The 5,440-nt window shown below is 41.7% G+C and overlaps 1 long non-coding RNA gene across 1 annotated transcript in view; it reads left to right on the top strand.

The window, feature by feature from the left end:
- LOC111874798 overlaps positions 1–2,026 on the top strand; it is a 5,166-nt gene extending 3,140 nt beyond the window's left edge. Inside the window, exons 2-3 of the long non-coding RNA XR_002844612.2 lie at positions 329–432; positions 1,102–2,026. This is a non-coding gene — a long non-coding RNA (uncharacterized LOC111874798). The remainder of the gene's footprint in view (positions 1–328; positions 433–1,101) is intronic.
- Positions 2,027–5,440: the final 3,414 nt, after the last annotated feature.

Raw genomic sequence — 5,440 nt, 5'->3', positions numbered from 1 at the left:
TTTTTCCTCTATCTTTGTATTTAATATAATAAAATAAAAATATAATTATAATATAGTAATAAAAATTCCATGTTGAGTTTTTTTATTTGATCCACTGATTTAACTTAAAATAGTGTAACGTATATTTCACCAAAATGTTATATCTTAAAAATTTGAGCTCCTAGGCAAAAACTAATGCCATATTTGAATTCAGGGCATCAAATTCATATGAAATCAGCTCCAAATACCCTGGCACCAAAACAGCTGTTGGCCTGTGTAATGGCAGGATGAACTTTTACAAGAAAGAAAGGACCTTCATTTATATCCAGTTTGGTGTTTTCATTTTCAGTAAGGGAGTGTGACCAGTAAAGAGCTAAGTGACTGCCTAAGTCTTTTTTTGAACATGGGTTAATGAGCCTATGTTTTGTGATCCTTGACAACGTCAGAAGCTGGGTAAGTGCCCTCCTCATATCAATCATACCCTTGACATGAAACAAGCCTCATGCGAAATGATTATGTAAGTTGAAAAGAACAGTTGGCAGATTGAGGTCAAATTTTTTACCTCCAATTCCATTAATCTTGAATCCTCTTTCATCATGATCTGCACTGAAATATGTTCTCCTCTTCTTGAATTCTGAACACAGAAAAGTTGTGCCACATGTTCGAAGAATGTTCTGGAAGATGTGTACATCCTCCAACCCTTTAGGGACTCGTTCTTGTTTCACCTACTTTTGAAGCCTTACCCTGTCATTCCATGAAAGTGCAGTGCCTTTGCCAGGTAGTCAGCAAGCTGTTTATCCTGAAGGAATTGGAAATGGAAATTATGCATCCGGATCTTTTGTCTGTACTAGCACAACTTCATGTCCCAAAAGTTCTTGTAACCATCATACTTGAGGCATTTAAATTGAAACATTTCATTTTAAAATTAGATGGCACATATGGTGATATTTTTTGTGGTATAGACATTATCGTAAATCATGCATCAAATTTTTTCTTTGAAATTTTGGAAAAAAATGTGTGTAAGTTGTGTGATGAAACATGAACATTTCTTAACCTCACATTTATTTTGCTTTGCTGCTGATGGTTCTGTTTTCTCACAATGACTCTGCTGTGACATTACAGGGATGGACATCCCAGGGCCACCCACGTCAATGTGAGTATTCTAGCAAGTCCCAGCAAGCATGGAACTGTACCTTCTGGCAGTTCAGGAATGATTGGCAAGCTTGGGGCACCTCGCCATGAACACAAACATCCGTGCCCTATGTTACCTGGCACAGTGCAAGTCACACAGGCTCCCACAAGGCAAACTCAGCCATCTGCAGAAAGTTTTGTTGAATGGAAGCGCAATACTTCTCAAATTGCTGAGAGGAAATTCATCTGGAGGTTTGCACTGACAATGAATGGACTGAAAATGAAGATTTGGTGAAAAAGAGTTGGAACTCCACACAAAGCAGTCTGCAGTGAGCCCCATGCAAGGGGAAAGCAGAAGGTCAATCTGTGAGCTCGGCTCCTAAAACAGTTTTCACACCTCACTGTGTATTTTTTTCGGCACTAGAGAAGAGGAGATATTCGTCTATTTTTTCATTAGTGGTATTTTATGAAGTAAAATTATTTGTCCCAAACCTTATTGAAGGATACAAAAGTACTTTCTGTAATCCATTAAAAGATTAGTGTAAAACCAAGTTGAATAGCCAGTGTGTCGTTCTGTCATCTGAAACTGGTGTCATATTTTAATCATATAAGTACCTGATATGTGTTAATATTTTGTGAAGTTGTATTCATTAATATAATAATGTAAATACTAGGTGGTTCAAATATGACAGGGACTGATTTTTTTGTAAACAAGCCGCACTGCGCAGCAGCTGTGCGACCTTTAGAGATTGTAGCCACATCCTCCACTCTCCCTCCTGTTAGGGTTAGAACCTGTTCAGTGCTGTCTGGGAGTTGCTAGAGGGATGAGCATACAGAAGGTATCATGGAGCATGGAACAATGCATTGTAATCAAATTCCTCATTGGAGAAAACGTCCCGTCTGCTGAAATTCGCCAGAGACTCCAACAACAGTATGGGGAAGAGTGTCTCACACGGACCCATGTGTTTGAGTGGTGTAAGTGCTTCAGAGAGGGCAGAGAGCACGTGGAAAATGAACCGCATGATTGTCGGCCGTGAACATCCGTCACCAAACCAAACATTGATTGTGCAGATGCACTTATTCGTGAGAATAGGCGCATCACTATCAAGGAACTTTTAGCAATGCTGTCCATCAGTGTTGGTAGTGTAGAAGACATCGTGAAATATCACCTGCCCTATCGCAAGGTGAATGCACGGTGGGTACCACGCACTTTGACGGATGTGAACAAAATGGTGCGCATGCAAGTTGCCGGTCATCTCATACAGCAGTTTGAAGACGAAGGTGATGCATTTTTGAAGTCTGTAGTGACCACCGATGAAACGTGGGTGCAGTACTTCATTCCCGAGTCCCAGCAATCATCACGTGAGTGGCGGTATACCAGTTCTCCCAAACCCAAGAGAGCGCAGAGGAGCCGCTCGGCAGGAAAAGTGATGGCAACGTTCTCCTGGGACTGGCAGGGGTTATCCATGTAGACTTTCTGACAGATGCCAGAACCGTCAATGCAGCTTATTACTCAGACCTCCTGGCAACAGACGTGAAGGAAAAGATCAGATCCAAGCGGAAGAGAGGTGGAAAGCGGGTAGCCTTCCTTCAAGACAATGCACACCCCCATACAGCCAAAACAAGAATGAAAACCCTCCGGAAATTGAAATGGAACCTTCTGACACATCCGCCGTACAGTCCCAATTTGGCACCAAGTGATTTCTACCTGTTCGGAAGGCTCAAATCAGACTTGCAAGTCATGTGGTTTGTGGACAACGACGCCGTCATCCAGAATGTTCCAGAGTGGATACGCTGCCAACCACAAGACTTTTTTGAAAGGGCATCAGGATGCTTCCAGAGCGTTGGAAAAAATGTGTTCACTCCAGAGGGGAGTACGTTGAAGACTGACATGCGCAAGTAAGTGTTTGGAAATTTTGGTTTAAAAAAAAAATCAGTCCCGGTCATATTTGAACCACCTTGTAATAACACTTTAATCAACATCATGTGTTTACTGTTGTAAATTGAACTTATCCATGCAGTTATATGTGGTGCCATGGAAGTATATGGATCCATAGAGATAGAGCTTCACACGTCCTTAACCTCAGTACTAAGCAGGAGTAGGTTTATAAATAGAAGGTAATTTTTAGCCTGAAAGTAGAGAAACTTCTGTTTGTTCTGATCTAATCACATTCACCAGAGACTTCAGTCTCTCTGTATTAGTATTTGCTACCAGATCAGGGGTATTATGCTTCACCCTCAGTTCTTGTTCAGTTCTGATTTTCCAAATTTCATGCTCATTTACTGGTTTTGCAAATTTCTCATCATATATCTCCATAATCCTTCCATCCTTACTTTCTTGACACCACATTTTCTTTCTTGTCAGTATAGTTCGCTTGCGGACTAAAATCACGGAGTCTGTTTTTGTCTTGTATCATTCAATTTTTATTTACTTCAACAGAATGTTGTCTTTGCAACTGGGTAAGGAGTATTGTTTGCTGACCAGGCAGTGGTGAGGATTAAGAGGAACATCCCGCTCTCCACCTTCAAGGTCGAAGAGTAAGGTGAGCAAGCAGGAAGGAGAGTAGAGCTTAGTCTGCTTGCTTCCATGCCTTCCTCTTTGGCCCTGAAAATGATGGCACTATCTCCGAACCTTTGATAAATTTCTACAAGAGTACATGGCATCACATTCCAGAAAGCAATATATATACAAAAATGGGCGGGGGGGTGTCTGGCAAAGGTGAGTAAATGAAACCACCAAGACTAAAATTTAGTAAGAAGTGTTGTAACCCAGATTTAGAAAAGAGACACTCACCTTGTGGGCCCCACTCACCACAGTCTCTACTTGGCCCCATCTTTGGATCTTACCATGGCCAAAGAAGTGATTGTTATGACCCAAATGTTATGTAGAGGCAGATATGTCTTTTTTTGGTTAATTGGAATTAATGTTATAGACGATAAGCTTAAGAAATATAAATAATAGAATGTACCAAGAAGTTGAGGTTTGCACAGAAGTGTAATGCAAGAAGTGAAGCAACAGCTGTGTAATTGGAATGTTAGCATGACAGTGTAATAATGCTGACATTGAGAAAGGGGCTTATATGAAGTGGGACATAAAAGAACTAGGGCATGAGAAAATTGCTGAGTCGGAGAGGGCGGTAGACCTAAAGTAGTCAACCCCCTTTAGATAAACAACCAATGAGTGGGCCACACCGACGCAAAATCACGTCAGGATGGGCGGGGAATACACCTCTGGAACCCAGCGAGTCAGCACAAAGAAGGGTACATAATCACTAGAGGAATCAAGCAAAAAAAGATCATTAATTGTCACACAGTCAGCCGTAGGCTATCGCTGAGAGAGTGATGGCGATGAGTAGTTGTTGGTTGGTGATGGTGGCCTGCTTCTTCAGTGCAAGTAAGTGAACCTACTCATATAAGCCATGAACATTAAGTGTGATAATATTAAAGTGCAAACCCCAGGGAGCGAAAGTGAAGACTACATGGACTAGAATACCCAATAGCAGGGTGACAAGAGTAGAACTAATGTGTGTACCACAGGGTCATAACCACATGTACTGCGAACCGACGAACGTCGGCAAATTATAGATAATATGTATATAGCGACATAGGTAAATAGAGTAGGATAGAAATGTGCTGTGATATTAATTAAACCTAGCATCCCCTCAAGTTACCACATTGTGTAGTGCACTTTCGGTAGATTACCTGTTTGGTAGGCATGTTGGTTTTGGTGTAGAGGATATGTCCTCAATACCCCGTCCCTGATATGCCTATCCACTAGTTTCTCCATCGTTTGCAAAAGGAAAGACGACAGGCTGATAGGACGATAAGCCTTAGCCTCGGTATAATCAAGTTTCCCGGACTTTGGAATAAACGTCACCTTAATCTGCCTCCAGGCTGTGGGGATGAAACCATATGCCAAGCAGGCTCTATATATGCGACGTAGGTGTGGAACTTAAAATTCTGCCCCATGTTGCAAAAGTGCCAGTACAATTCCATCCATTCCCGCTGATTTAAATGGTCTAAAAGTGATAGTGCCCATCGTATTTTGATTGATTAATCATGACTTTGGCCAGGTTCCAGTCTACCCTGTTCATCTTGCTTTGGCATGTGTGCAGCTTATGCTGACCCTGTCCATTGTCCCATTTGTCAATCAGTTGTGAACCAGGAAATTGAACTCTGAATAATTCATTCGGTGTTTCCCTTCCTGTTTGAGTATACTGTCCGTTAAGCAGCTTAATTGTGCTGACCTTGTTGGTCGCCTGTTTCGCCACGATTCTCATGAGTGTGGCACTGCCTTGTACATCATTGATCTCCTGGCAGTACCTCCTCC

This window comes from Cryptotermes secundus, unplaced genomic scaffold (genome assembly GCF_002891405.2).
Source record: "Cryptotermes secundus unplaced genomic scaffold, Csec_1.0 scaffold3153, whole genome shotgun sequence".
NCBI lineage: Eukaryota > Metazoa > Arthropoda > Insecta > Blattodea > Kalotermitidae > Cryptotermes > Cryptotermes secundus.
The sequence above is the reverse complement of the archived record's forward strand: the minus strand, read 5'-3'. Positions and strand labels throughout refer to the sequence as shown.